Below are 16,256 nucleotides of genomic sequence, written 5' to 3' on the forward strand. Positions count from 1 at the left end.
ACTGATGGCTAGAAAGGAGGGGTCCAAGAGCTAGCAGATCGTTAATGCAGACTTACATAGTAAATTCAATAAATCCTCTCCCCCCCCCCAATCATCTCAAGATAACCCCGCCCCCCCAATCATCTCAAGATAACCCCCCCCCCAAGAAGCATAAGTCAAAGTTGGGGACAGTTCAGAGGTATGCCACTAGACTAGTTCACGAACTAGGAGGCATGAATTACGAGGAAAGGCTGCGTGTGCTGCGCCTCACGTTGCTGGAAGTCAGCAGAGTTACGGGGGGGACATGATTACCACATACAAAATTCTCAGGAGAATTGGCATGTTAGATAAAGGCAGATTATTTAACACGGGTGGTACCGTGTAACTAAGGGACACAGGTGGAAACTGAGTACCCAAATTAGCCACAGAGACATTAGAAAGAACTTTTTCAGTGTCAAATTAATCAATAAATGGAATGCATTAGGTAGTGATGTGGTGGAGGCTGACTCCATACACAGTTTCAAACGTAAATATGACAGATCCCAATAGGCTCAGGAACCTGAACACCTGATGATCGACAGTAGAGAGGTGGGACAATGCCGGAGCTCAACCCCCGTAAGTACAACTAGGTGAGTACACGCAAACAAGTCTGGTTCTTGAGCTAAGGGAACCGAGCTGTAAAGAAAGACTGATGGAACGGGACCTCATTATACTGAATGAAAGAAGGAATACGATAGACATGATTGACGACATACAAGATACTAAGGGGGATTGACGATGTTCTAATTGAAAAACAGTAGAACGAGAAGACATAACTGGAAACGCAGATGAGCCACAGGGATGTCAGAAATAACCTTTTCAGCCTCAGAGTCATAAATAGGTTTAACGGACTAAATGAGAAAGTTGTTGAAGCCATTCCGATGCGCAACTTTATATATAAATTATGATAAGAAAATGTCCTATTTCCAGCTCGCTTTTAACTTGAACTTACCAGACACACAACTTTGAACTCTCCGACCACACCAGAGAGTAAAGGCTGATCTGAGTCTGTAAAGAGTCTGTCTGTCTATCTGATCTGAGTCTGTTGAGAGTAAAGAGTCTGTAAAGGTGGATATGTGATTCCTCTCATGAGGCTCAGGCCTCTTAGTCGCGACTGGCTCAACATTTACTTTAAACACAGGAAACAAACCTATTCCAAGTAGCAGGCGTCCTCCCTGTTTATAAATGAAGTGCACTTTACACACTTGACAGCTAATTACGTACGAGTTGCTCTCGAAAGTGCCCAATCACTTCCTAAGATCAAAGAGCACCTTACTGTGTCACACAACACGTATTGTTGTTGTTGATATAGAAAACACGGCGGCACAGGGGGGCATAGGGGCCGCGTGCCCCTATTTCTTCCTTAGACACAGTGAAAACAAACTAAGCAAAACTAAATATTAGTACTTAAGACTAATCAAGTACTTCAAGTACTAATCAAGTACCAGTGTAATCACCTCTATCAATTTATATGGTTGATATAAAACCTTGCTACAATGTACCTTTTCATCTTACCTGATATGTTAGACTAAGGACCTGCCTGAAACGCTATGCTTGTTAGTGGCTTTGCAAGAATGTAAAAATATCACTCTGCACAGTAGAAAGTTGTTTTCACATATCCATACATTAAAACATTGATTGTAACCATGATATATATGTGCTTCAGCCTACAGTTTAGACCTATTGTCTTATGTATGACCCTCTGTCCTGCGTGACAGTGAATACTAGCATTATCCTCACTTTAATAAGACTATCAAAATTCTCAGATTAGGCAAAATTGTAATTAATTTTGTCAATAAAGATGTTAATAATAATAATAACTCTAATGTAATTTCACCAACTCACTGTACCTGCTTGAAAATAAATTATTATTATTAAGCCTTGTGGCTGTACCTCTCCTAACCTCAGATACTCAAGTCCACCATAAATAAATAAATACATAAATAAATAAATAAATACATAAATAAATAAATAAATAAATAAATAAATAAATAAATAAATAAATAAATAAATAAATGTCGGAACACTCCACCCCCCTACACCCCCTCTACTCAAATTGAAATTGAAATTGAAATAAGTTTATTGAGGTAAAATACACACAAAGGGATGAGGTAGCTCAAGCTATTCTCACCCCGTTCAGTACAACGTGTTAATATATACATAGACACACATCACAAATAAACATATTACCAAACATTCTGAGGGATAAACATATACATTTCCTCCTTCACAAGTAGTATGTTATCAGACGTACACACTCTACTCAAAGATCTATACCGGACAATGTGACAACACCTAACACCGTCCCCGTGATCCGTGGGAGAAATAGTCTTGCTAACGCTATATAAATAATCAGAGAATAACATCAATACTTGAGGAGCCGGGGAAGATAGCCAGTCAGAAGACCAATAAATCTTCAACAAGTATTGTTGTATAAATAAATATAAATAAAAAAGTATAAATAAAACAAGTATTTGTTCCAATAAATTTGTATTTGTTACCACTTGTACCAATAAAGTACCGATGTATTCCTGCGTCAGTTATGTAATTTTAGTTGTTTGACAACGGTAGTGTTTAAATTGGCCTATCAGGCCGAATCTATCTCCCAGGTGTTAAACTGACGGCCTCTGACAGTAACAGGATGGGAAGTAATGACAAAGCATCCTGCCACTTGCTGGATAATTGCTCCAGGGGGGTCATTAGCAAGACGAAATGCCTGAACATTAACCTTTGGCTCTGGATAATTAATTAAGTGATTAATGCGACGCTGAGAGCGGTATCTGTTTAGATTTACATGCATGAGGCCATAATTAATCGCCGCTGAATCATTCTAGCGGCGATTATTTATGAGAATTCTCCGGTGATTGCCGGAGAATGTGTGTTTATTTTGAAGCAATTACTTTGTTTAAATCACAATTATCATTATCAGCAAATGATTATCTTATTATAATTATCGTAGTTATTGTATATGAAATTAAAACGAAGTATTACTGGAGGGAAAGATAAAGACGAGAGTGTAGCCTCTCTAAGACTCTGCGACCTTCCCAGTCTTCTGAAAAACTGATTTCCAGAAATACAATTTGACACAGAGGAAAACATGATATAAATTATGTTCTGGATATGTCTGCTCAACCACTAGCAGACGTGTTGTGTGTATTTACTACTTGTGTCTGCTTGGGGGTCGAGCTGTAAGCTCTTGGACCCCGCCTTTCTAACCGTCGGGTGTCTAATGTACTGAATCCCAGCTTATGTTTCTTCTGTCATGTCAGTTACATACATCTCTGTCACTCATACACTCACATCCCCTCGAGGTTCAAGGTCTTCGAGGGTCAGGGACCTCGAGGGTTAGGGTCCTCGAGGGTCAGAGACCTTGGGAGTCCTCCAAACTCACGGAAATTGTTCTCTGGAGGAACTAGGAATGATTGGCAACAAGTGAGAAGCTCTTCACCTCGTCTACTAGTCGCTGCAGTGTTAGTCCAACACACACACATATTGGGAACTAACCTAACCTAGCCTGGTTGGCCAGTATAGCAACCAGGAGGCCTGGTCGACGACCGGGCCGCGGGGACGCTATATTATTTATATATTATATATATAAATATATATATATATATATATATATATATATATATATATATATATATATATATATATATATATATATATATACATATATATATATATATATATATATATATATATATATATATATATATATATATATATATATAACTTTTTAGACACTCAACCCACCAGGGGACTCGAACACTGGCCAACAAGGTGGCAGTTGCATGCTGTATCCACTACACTATACTACAAAGCCATTAGAGAGGTAGGAATTCTGGGGTATTTAACCAACCAGAACTCCAATCCTCTCCCAGGCAATGAGATAGTGTGGGACCTCGGATGCTCTTTCATCGGTTCCTGTTATATGGGAAAACTCAGTGCCAAATGCTTAATGCACAGACTACCCTATTCCAGTAGCTGAAGTTTATAACTTTTTAGACACTCAACCCACCAGGGGACTCGAACACTGGCCAACAAGGTGGCAGTTGCATGCTGTATCCACTACACTATACTTCAAAGCCATTAGAGAGGTAGGAATTCTGGGGTATTTAACCAACCAGAACTCCAATCCTCTCCCTATATATATAAATATATATATATATATATATATATATATATATATATATATATATATATATATATATATATATTGTAAGTCCTTACGTGTATATGTATGAAAGATATCAGTAAGGGTGATGGAGGAAGGAGGGGGAGATGCAGGTGGTGATGAACCCTGTAGTCGGAGGTGCTCGAACCCTGCACACGAGTCGTGCCGAGACCTCCCTAAACTCTCATCCTGAATTACATGCAATCAGATATGTAATTTTCAGGAGGAAACAAATGAAAGAGAAGGAGAGAGAGAGAGAGAGAGAGAGAGAGAGAGAGAGAGAGAGAGAGAGAGAGAGAGAGAGAGAGAGAGAGAGAGAGAGAGAGAGAGAGAGAGAGCGAGAGAGAGAGAGAGAGAGAAAGAGAGAGAGAGAAAGAGAGAGAGAGAGAGAGAGAGAGAGAGAGAGAGAGAGAGAGAGAGAGAGAGAGAGAGAGAGAGAGAGAGAGAGAGAGAGAGAGAGAGAGAGAGAGAGAGAGAGAGAGAGAGAGTAAGAGAGAGATATAAGAAGTTGATAAAAACAATTCTTTGGAGCGTGACTTTTAAAGGAAAAAATGCATAAAAATGAGAAAAAAACAGGTTCTAAAGGTATATTCACCCCAAATATTGGCATATAATTGGGATACAGAAACGATAAATGCAACAAATTGTGAAATCCAAAGTGTAGCGGATCATAAACGAATTGAAACAAAAACAAAAATCCAATCCGGATCGAAAGGTGTCAGACCCTGTCTGAGCTGCGGCGGGAAATCCGGATCCTGTAAACGTCCCTCACGTCCACTTAGGCCAATTGATTTGTGGGTAGCGACACCCTGGTGAGTTGTTGGTGCGTGCTGGTGGGGTGGGAGAGGCCCGTCTCCCATACTCCAGCTGTGTTGGAGGCCCGTCTCCCATACTCCAGCTGCGTGGGAGGGCCGTCTCCCATACTCCAGCTGCGTGGGAGGCCCGTCTCCCATACTCCAGCTGCGTGGGAGGCCCGTCTCCCATACTCCAGCTGCGTGGGAGGCCCGTCTCCCATACTCCAGCTGCGTGGGAGGCCCGTCTCCCATACTCCAGCTGCGTGGGAGGCCCGTCTCCCATACTCCAGCTGCGTGGGAGGGCCGTCTCCCATACTCCAGTTGCGTGGGAGGGCCGTCTCCCATACTCCAGCTGCGTGGGAGGCCCGTCTCCCATACTCCAGCTGCGTGGGAGACCCGTCTCCCATACTCCAGCTGCGTGGGAGGCCCGTCTCCCATACTCCAGCTGCGTGGGAGGCCCGTCTCCCATACTCCAGCTGCGTGGGAGGCCCGTCTCCCATACTCCAGCTGCGTGGGAGGCCCGTCTCCCATACTCCAGCTGCGTGGGAGGGCCGTCTCCCATACTCCAGTTGCGTGGGAGGGCCGTCTCCCATACTCCAGCTGCGTGGGAGGCCCGTCTCCCATACTCCAGCTGCGTGGGAGACCCGTCTCCCATACTCCAGCTGCGTGGGAGGCCCGTCTCCCATACTCCAGCTGCGTGGGAGGCCCGTCTCCCATACTCCAGCTGCGTGGGAGGCCCGTCTCCCATACTCCAGCTGCGTGGGAGGCCCGTCTCCCATACTCCAGCTGCGTGGGACTTGTTCTTTTGTTCCGGACTTTTTTTCATATTCCGGACTTGTTCTGTTGTTCGTGTTCTTGTTGTCTTTTTTTTTATTTTGTATGTTGTTATTTTACCTTTCGTAGCCATCGCCTCCTGACTTGGGCCAACTTTCACCATCACTAATACCACCATCACTATCATCACCAAGGGAGCCGGTCGGCCGAGCGGACTTGTGATCCTGTGGTCCTGGGTTCGATCCCAGGCGCCGGCGAGAAACAATGGGCAGAGTTTCTTTCACCCTATGCCCCTGTTACCTAGCAGTAAAATAGGTACCTGGGTGTTAGTCAGCTGTCACGGGCTGCTTCCTGGAGGTGGAGGCCTGGTCGAGGACCGGGCCGCGGAGACACTAAAAAGCCCCGAAATCATCTCAAGATAAACCATGCTCACCACCCAGCCCGTCCTCCTAACGTCTCCCAACGTCATTAAACTGTCGTACTAAAATGCACTTATCCTAACCAACCAGAGGACCCAAAACAGAAAACGGAACCAGTATGTCAATTTCGCGAGCCGCTACCATTTTCTAGTACGACGACGATTCTTGGCCTTTAGGTAGAGTGTACGTCGTAATGCGACGCTCTATTAGAAGGACGGTGTTGTGATTGGTTACGTCCAAAGAGTTGACGGTAGCCGCGTCATTTGGACGCATGGTACAGAAAATGAAGTGAAAGACGTTTTTTCATATTCGGTCTTCCAGGTGGGTGTGTACTTACCAGCCCAGATGCCCTGGCAGGCGGGATGGGGGGGGGGGGATGGAGCTAGATCGTACTATTCCGTGGTCACTGTTAGGTATTCACAGATAAGGTAAGTACCTCACCATCATCACCACCATCACCACCCTTGTCATTCACCATCATCTGTTATTTTCCCGTGAGGGGGGGGGGGGATCAGTAAGGCCGTGAACACCTTCTGCTGATCACCGTAGGGGGCCGGTGGCTAACTGGACAGTACGCTGGACGCGTGATCCTGTGGTCCCGGGTTCGATTCCCAGCGCCGGCGAGAAACAATGGGCAGTTTCTTTCTCCTTGATGTCCCTGTTACCTAGCAGTAAATAGGTACCTGGGAGTTAGTCAGCTGTTACGGGCTGCTTTCTGGTGTGTGTGTGTGTGTGTGTGTGTGTGTGTGTGTGTGTGTGTGTGTGTGTGTGTGTGTGTGTGTGTGTGTGTGTGTGTGTGTGTGTGTGTGGTGTGGGAAAAAGAAAAAAAATAGTAATTAGTAACAGGTGATTAACAGTTGAGAGGCGGGTCGAAAGAGCAGAGCTCAACCCCCGCAAGCACAACTAGGTGAACTAGGTGAATACCTTCCACTACAAGATAGCTGTGAACAACACGTGTGAACCTGTGCCAAAGACCCTTGCTGGCACTGCAGCTGTGGGTGTCTTCCGTGCAGGTAATATGGTCTGAGTCATACAATCATTTTCAGAGTTTAAAGATTTATAACTGAATTTTGAATTCGTGAACAAAATCAATTACATTAAGAGCCTGAATGTGTGTGTGTGTGTGTGTGAATTTGTCTCTGTCTGTCTCCAACTTTACAGATACTGAGCGTATAAATATATTTGTTTTTTTAAGCCACTGAGTGAAACTAAGAGTGATGAGATGTGTCGAATAATGAAATAGTGCCCAAGAACCATAACACGGACAGTAGAGACCTTGGTATCTCCTGAAGGGTCAATACGAACCTCTATCAACTCATACTGGCCAATGAGGCCCTCCTAAACATACCTGCTCTGTATCCCAAAGAGACCGTTTCTATTCATCTAACCTGTTATCGTTAAAACTGTTTATATCGAAGTCTTTTTCGAGTGCAAGTGGCTCAGCCACCGGCTTGCCCTCAAGATCCTCACCCTAGAGCCTTTCCGGCCATATTGCTATGCTCTACGTTTTGACAGAGCTCTTTCAGCAGCAACCTTTCATCCCTCCTCTCACTTCATCTGATTCTACCCCTATCGTCCCTATGAGCTTTCTCCTCACGCTTCTGCTCTAAGCTACTTCAGCCGGATTTTAGAACTCCTTTACTATTTCCTCTTCGTCTCCTGTCACTAGAGCTCCCTTGGATAAAGCTCAATCCTAGGTACCTCAGCAGAGCCCCGTTGCTCCATCTCTCTACCATCAGTGTAGTTAAATGTCCGAGGGCTTCCACCTCCCTCCTCAGCGCCCCGGGGAAGTGTCTGTCGGTAAACGGTATGTAATGTGTGTAACAGCGCCTAGTCCTGCTGAACGTTGAACCTTGGGACTCCCTCCCCAGCTCCAGGCTCGCCCCCTCCACGACGTTGAACCTTCGGACTCTTCCCTCCACGACGTTGAACCTTCGGACTCTTCCCTCCACGACGTTGAACCTTCGGACTCTTCCCTCCACGACGGTGTCCCTTGGGTCGTGCCCCTTCCAGTCCCAGTCTGACCTATGTAGGGAGAAAGGAAGGGAAAGAGACCTCGCCCCACCGACGTCAATATCGTAGCTCAACCTTTGAATTCCTTGAGCTACGTGTTTTCGGAGGTTGCCAAATGCTCTGTCCAGGTCTTCAGTCATGTACGAGCCCCTATTGACTGGGGGATTTAGTCATGTAAACTCATTATTGCCTTGGGGGAAAATCAATCTCGTGATCGCGTTGAGTCCTTTCATGACTGGTTGAGCATTTTTGTTTTAAATGAGTGGATGGCACATTCTCAGACACTTACTTCATGGCTGCTTCCTCCTCGTACAGTTCACAATAACAGGTTGCTCAGTGTTGCACGCTTGCATAATGACTGGCTACATCAGTCTTGCAAAGCTGCATTGATGACTGGTCGATCCACCAGTCAATGCACACGTACATGATGGCTGGACCAGAAACTATTCCCCTCACTATGCCCTCAACCAACTCCTAGCTCACCGTTCCCTTCATCATTCCCCTCACCGTTCCTCTCACCGTTCCAGGCACTGTTCCCCTCACCGCTGTCATCACATCTCCCCTTCACCGACCAATGGCTCGCGTTTCCTACTGGTATTCAGTATACCTATTTACGCTCTTTGTTCTGGATCTCAGTGAAAGGGGTGAATGAGTTGACAAGTGTGTGGTCGAGAACAGGTGTGAGTGAACAGGTGTGTAGGGGAGGATTGGTGAGTGGAAAGGTGTGTGAAAGGACAGGTGTGTCCGGGTGTGTGAGAGAGGACACACACACACAGATGTGTGTGTGTGTGTGTGTGTGTGTGTGTGTGTGTGTGTGTGTGTGTGTGTGTGTGTGTGTGTGTGTGTGTGTGTGTGTGTGTGTGTGTGTGTGTGTGTGTGTGTGTGTGTGTGTGTGTGTGTATGCGCGCGCGAGTGCACACGAATGCGCGAGTGCGTGCGTGCATGTGCGCGTCAGTAAGTGAGCAAGATCAGTGTTGCCATAACCAATCCCGTGGTGAGGTAGCCAAGCATAAAAGCCACCGTGGCCGAAGGCGTGAGGAGAAGCTGGCAATACTGCAGACAACATCAAGAGTCGACATCTCTCTCTCTCTCTCTCTCTCTCTCTCTCTCTCTCTCTCTCTCTCTCTCTCTCTCTCTCTCTCTCTCTCTCTCTCTCTCTCTCTCTCTCTCTCTCTCTCTCTCATTCTTCCGTCATTCTCCCGTCGCTCTTGTTAACCGCAACATCAGTCCTCTGTCATTCTTCCGTTGGCTTCGTTATCATCATTCCCCCTCTTGACTCTTGTCTTAATAACGTCATTCCACTGTCATCTCTGTAATTCCGCTGTTATCAGTCCAGCAGTCCATAAGACCTTATATTATACGTTATGCTAGTCCGGGAAAGCACCTTATCGTCATTCCGTTACACAGTCATTTATTTCCACTGGAATACTGTAATTCTTTGGGGGCTCTTTAGGTCATAATGGTGCCAACAGGCGTTCTATTACAGGTTATAATGGTGTCAACAGGTGTTCCAACGGTGCCAACGGTGTTTCATTGCAGGTTATAAAGGTGTCAACAGGTGTTTCAACGGTGCCAACGGTGTTTCATTGCAGGTTATAAAGGTGTCAACAGGTGTTTCAACGGTGCCAACGGTGTTTCATTGCAGGTTATAACGGTGTCAACAGGTGTTCCAATGGTGCCAACGGTGTTTCATTGCAGGTTATAACGGTGTCAACAGGTGTTCCAATGGTGCCAACGGTGTTTCATTGCAGGTTATAACGGTGTCAACAGGTGTTCCATTATAGGTTATAACGGTGTCAACAGGTGTTCCATTATAGGTTATAACGGTGTCAACAGGTGTTTTAACGGTGCTAACGGTGTTTCATTACAAGTTATAATGGTATCAACAGGTGTTTCATTACAGGTTATAACGGTGCCAACGGTATTCTATTACAGGTTATAACGGTGTCAACAGGTGTTTCATTACAGGTTATAACGGTGCCAACAGGTGTTCCAACGGTGCCAACGGTGTTTCATTACAGGTTATAATGGTGTCAACAAGTGTTCCATTGCAGGTTATAACGGTCTCAACATGTGTTCCAACGATGTCAACAGTGTTTCATTACAGGTTATAACGGTGTCAACAGGTGTTTCATTACAGGTTATAACAGTGTCAACAGGTGTTTCATTACAGGTTATAACAGTGTCAATAGGTGTTCCATTACAGGTTATAACGGTGTCAACAGGTGTTCAATACAATGTTCATAAACTTACCATTCCACTGTCTCTTGGTGCATCATAAGCCCCCTACAAGCTTGGAGATACAAGCCCAGCTGCCCCCTTCAGCAGTTCAAACTGTCCAAAGCCATATTGGTCGACTTCAAACCATGTTTCCAGTACACTTACAGGGGCACGAGGAAAGGGAGCTACTGTAATATGGCCCGTTCGTGAGCCAAGACCGTCCGTGAGCCAAGACCGTTCGTGAGCCAAGACCGTCCGTGAGCCAAGACCGTTCGTGAGCCAAGACCGTTCGTGAGCCAAGACCGTTCGTGAGCCAAGACCGTTCGTGAGCCAAGACCGTTCGCGAGCCAAGAGACGTGCCCTGCTGGACGACAGCCTCTGGCTTAGATTGTTGGAGAACATCCCTGTGAGTTCCACCGACGCCCTTAGGGGCGTCAGTGGCTGTGTGGATAGCACGTTGGACACGTAATCCTGTGGCCCGGGTTCGATTCCCGGCGCCGGCGAGAAACAAAAATGGGCAGAGTTTCTTTCACTCTGATGCCCCTGTTATCTAGCAGTAAATAGGTACCTGGGAGTTAGAAAGCTGTTACGATCTGCTTCCTGAGTGTGTGTGTGTGAAAAAAAATAGTTAGTAGTTAGTAACAGTTGATTGATTGACAGTTGGGAGGCGGGCCGAAAGAGCAGAGCTCAAGCCCCGCAAGCACAATTAGGTGAATACATTGAAATTGAAATTGAAATAAGTTTATTGAGGTAAAATACACACAAAGGGATGAGGTAGCTCAAGCTATTCTCACCCCGTTCAGTACATCGTGTTAATACATACATAGACACACATCACAAACAATAAACATATTACCAAACATTCTGAGAGATAAACATCTACATTTCCTCCTTTACACAAGTAGTATGGTACCAGACGTACACATAAATACTTTTATGACCGAGGTATACTGTATACACAATTTGCAAGAGACATGCAGATAATTCAACAAAAAATTACAGAATACATTCTCGACATTCTCGTGAGCTGTTAGGATCTGCTTTCGTAAAGTCGAGACATGGTTCCCATTGTCGGGGTCAAGAAGTCTTATTAAGACTTTTCGAGGTCACTTAAGGTCAGTGACTGACCCTCTCCAAGATGCAACCCCACAACAGCTGTCTAACCCCCCCCCCCCGGCGACTTATTTACTGTTAGGTGATTAGCGGTGTTAGGTGAAAGGAAACGTGCCCAAACGTCTCAGTCTGCCACGGTAGTTAACCTCGTTTTTAAAGACGTGGAGAGTACTGTAAGTCCTTAAATGTTAATATTCTAGATTTTATCGGGCAATTAACGTAGTGATATAAGACTCGTTATTTAAACTTATACTCAACGATGCCTGCCCAAGTGCACTAATAATGACAGGTCTCGCCGGCCTAGGTAAGGAAGGTGGACAGGTGCAACTAATGTTGTGATATTGTGAGTTTGTGAGGTGACGGTAGGCGACGTAAACAAGGGGGGGTCGTGCCCGTCTATGCCGTGACGGCAGGCGAGGCGAACAAGGGGGTCATACCCGTCTGCTCCAGATGCTCAGCATGGGAACCAGGCTACAGTGACCAGTCTCAACAAACAGGACGTCACCATTCTCAACCATTCTCCCCTCATCATTGAGAATGTGGGAAGCTCCCCCACACATATGTCTCTCCGGCTCATCTCAGCTGCAAAGATTGAAGTCTCATACTCACTAAAGCTCTGCATCACCCCCCTCCCCTCCCACACTCACTAGCTCTCTCTAGCACACTGAACCGTTGACAATTACCCAAATTGGGAAAATATCGTTCCCATGCGCGACACCAATCAGATGAAATCAGATGATTGGCACTATGCTCCCCCTTTAAGTCACAGTTCTGATCTCTGGACACAATCAGTCGTGAAACTCTTAGTAGGGGAATATACTTAAGTATACACAGAGGTATACTATATTCTTGAGTGCCACTTCACCAACGCCTGGGTTTTCTAAGCTGCCACATTAGTGCTTCCGTTGTTACTAGAGCTGTTATTTCCGTTATTAGTTTTGAGTTTCAGTTCTTACTAGATTCATGCTCCCAGTCTTGCTAGAAATACTATAAAGATGAAAATGTATTCCAGAAATACTATAATGTTGAAGAATTCAAGAAATACTTGTATTTCTGTGAATTAATACTAATTAATTCTTGTGTGTTACTAATTAATACTTGTGTGTTACTTGAATTACTAATTAATACTAACACTTGTGTGTTACTTGAAAAAGTATTCAAGAAATACTACAATAACAATGATAAAGTATTCAAGACATACTATAATGACAATGAAAATTATTCAAGAAATACTACAATGACAATGAAAATTATTCAAGAAATACTACAATGACAATGAAAAAGTATTTCAGAAAAACTATAATTCAAGAAAAACTATAATGAAGAAGTATTCAGGAAATACCATAACGGTGAAGGAGTATTCAAGAAGTAATTCCTCATCAGCGACCACAAGGTTCTCACGGGTCATTTTCCCCATGAGTAAATACGTGAATATGAAGAAAAACTGGAAGATGAATATTAAATATACTCTTGACACGCTGCGCGCGCGCACACACACACGCAAGCACACAGAAGACAGAAGAGTAAAGGGAGACATGATCACAACCTACAAAATATTCAGGGGTATTGACAGGGTAGATAAGGATAAACTATTCAACACTGGTGGTACGCGAACAATGGGACACAGGTGGAAACTGAGTACCCACATGAGCCACAGGGACGTTAGAAAGAACTTTTTCAGTGTCAGAGTAGTTAACAGGTGGAAATGCATTGGGCAGTGATGTGGTGGAAGCTGACTCCATACACAGTTTCAAATATAGGTATGATAGAGCCCAGTAGGCTCAGGAATCTGTACACCAGTTGATTGACGGTTTAGAGGCGGGACCAAAGAGACAAAGCTCAACCCCCGCAAGCACAGCTAGGTGAGTAAAAATTGGTGAGTACACACACACACACACACACACACACACACACACACACACACACACACAGGCTGAGAGCCAGGTTGTGGACGTCTGAGGAAGTAAGCAAATGGTCGTAGTAAGAAATAAGACATGCCTTGATATTATAATGATTACCACGACGGTCGAGACTCAGGCCTAACATAGATAACAGGCTTCTTCACATCAATATGACGCCAAATCTATTGAGATGAAACCCTTAAAGAAGAGCCCTGTGCTACGCTACGGCGTTACCTAGACCCCACAGGTCAACCATCTCATTGATTTCACTCAATCCGGCTCAACCTTGGTCAAAACGCCACAATCCGGCTCAACCTTGGTCAAAACGCCACAATCCGGCTCAACCTTGGTCAAAACGCCACAATCCGGCTAAACCTTGGTCAAAACGCCACAATCCGGCTCAACCTTGGTCAAAACGCCACAATCCGGCTCAACCTTGGTCAAAACGCCACAATCCGGCTCAACCTTGGTCAAAACGCCACAATCCGGCTCAACCTTGGTCAAAACGCCACAATCCGGCTCAACCTTGGTCAAAACGCCACAATCCGGCTCAACCTTGGTCAAAACGCCACAATCCGGCTCAACCTTGGTCAAAACGCCACAATCCGGCTCAACCTTGGTCAAAACGCCACAATCCGGCTCAACCGTAGTCAAAACGCCACAATCCGGCTCAACCTTGGTCAAAACGCCACAATCCGGCTCAACCTTGGTCAAAACGCCACAATCCGGCTCAACCTTGGTCAAAACGCCACAATCCGGCTCAACCTTGGTCAAAACGCCACAATCCGGCTCAACCTTGGTCAAAACGCCACAATCCGGCTCAACCGTAGTCAAAACGCCACAATCCGGCTCAACCTTGGTCAAAACGCCACAATCCGGCTCAACCGTAGTCAAAACGCCACAATCCGGCTCAACCTTGGTCAAAACGCCACAATCCGGCTCAACCTTGGTCAAAACGCCACAATCCGGCTCAACCTTGGTCAAAACGCCACAATCCGGCTCAACCTTGGTCAAAACGCCACAATCCGGCTCAACCTTGGTCAAAACGCCACAATCCGGCTCAACCTTGGTCAAAACGCCACAATCCGGCTCAACCGTAGTCAAAACGCCACGCAAAAATTGCGAAATTGTAATATAGCCTCCCGAATACAGCACAATGCTTCACTAACATTAATTAAATTACCTAACCGATATTTATCTAGTCCGTCATTCGTTTACCAACCTATAGAGCGTATCTTGTGTATGTCAACCAAGAGCAAATGTTCATTCTAAACTCCGTGTACCGTGCACTATAAATTCATCCTAACAAAAATCATTTCAAATACAAATTATAAGATTAATTCTGTAGTCTTACAAGAGATAATCATTTTGAAACATTACTGCCGTTAGTGTTGGGATTTGCACGAAGATAGGAAGCCGGCGGCTCGTCAAAGGTCCCCCCCATTTGTCCTGACGATAAAAGTAATTCCCCCCTCCTCTCTTACTCCGGAAGAATGGTAAGTAACTGCTGTAAATGACCAGGATTTGCGTCAAGAGGAGGAGGCAATGGAGGGAAAACTAATGAATTCTTACAATTTTTGTTTGTAAAATAAAGAAAACGGGACACCACGATCGCACTCCTGCTTCGCCTGCCACAAATAGGTAGCCCACACACGCACATTTCTCGGAAGTATTCGTAGTGAACTCTAGCACTTCAGGTGGTAATTTCTTTATCACACAGCGAGTGAATACATGTGCGTGTGCGTGCATGTGTGTGTGTGTGTGTGTGTGTCCGTGCACGCGCGCGTGCTTGAAGTGTCCATGAGAACCACCTTCCTTCGTCTGGGAACAACGGAGGATTAAAGGGAGGAAGAGGAGAAGGCGGCACAGGAAGTAACCAACCAGCTCTCACCCTATCCCGTTACCTCTACGGCCAGTTAGACCAGACGATGGCAGAGTTTACCATAAAATTACATGCAAAGAAAACGGGATGCTAAGAGGAGGAGAGGGGGGGTGGGGAGGGAAGATTCTGGACAAGGGGTGACAATTGTACTCGTCACTATATGGTTAAAACGATTTTGCGGCAATGTCTGAATATTCTTTTGGCCAAGTGGCTGGGCCAGTTTTAAACTCTAATTTTTTTCCTGGTGTGTATGTGTGTATACTTACCTAGTTGTGTCTACCGGCAGCGAGCTCTAGCCCTAGAGCTCTGCCTCATCAATATTAAGCTACATGATGAATGTTGTTGTTGTTGTAGATTCGCTACTTGGAACAAAAAGTTCCACGTAGCACGGGGTATGGTGAGCCCGTGTTTACATGATGCATTTATTCTACCTGAGTGAGGTTCCAGTACTCTGTCATGTCTGCTCTGGAAGCTGTGGGGTGGTATTTGCTTCAATTACCTCTAACTCAGGCACATTCCAATTGTTTACTACTCTCACTGCATACTAATATTTACTTACATTATTTGGTTTATCTGTGTTTGAGCGTTTCCAGCTTCCCAGAGCTGGCCCCTGTCCCGTATATGGTTCCTCATCTGGAAAATGTCCCTCTCCACTTTGTCCCTCTCAGTATCTTGTACGTTGTGATTATACAGCTCCTTGTACTCACCTGTTTGTGCTTGAGGGGGTTGAGCTCTGGCCCTTTGGTCCCGCCTCTCAACAGTCAATCAACTGATGTCTTTCTTCTGGTATTGTTGGTTCAAGTTCATTTAGCTTGTCTCACGGATCTTGTCTCTGGTTGTCTAATTGTGGTAAATCTTCGTACTTTCTCAGTTTTTCTTCTTGTACTTTACCAGGTATAAGGCCCAGGCTGGAGCTGTATACAATAGCGCTGGTGACTTTAGCAATGT

The 16,256-nt window shown here is 45.2% G+C and overlaps 1 protein-coding gene across 1 annotated transcript in view; it reads right to left on the reverse strand.

Moving 5' to 3' along the window:
* Positions 1-16,256, reverse strand: part of LOC138351918 (protein Asterix-like) — a 159,995-nt gene that overhangs the window by 79,742 nt on the left and 63,997 nt on the right. The gene's annotated exons all lie outside the window — the stretch shown is intronic.

Source organism: Procambarus clarkii, chromosome 51 (assembly GCF_040958095.1).
Source record: "Procambarus clarkii isolate CNS0578487 chromosome 51, FALCON_Pclarkii_2.0, whole genome shotgun sequence".
Classification (NCBI taxonomy): domain Eukaryota; kingdom Metazoa; phylum Arthropoda; class Malacostraca; order Decapoda; family Cambaridae; genus Procambarus; species Procambarus clarkii.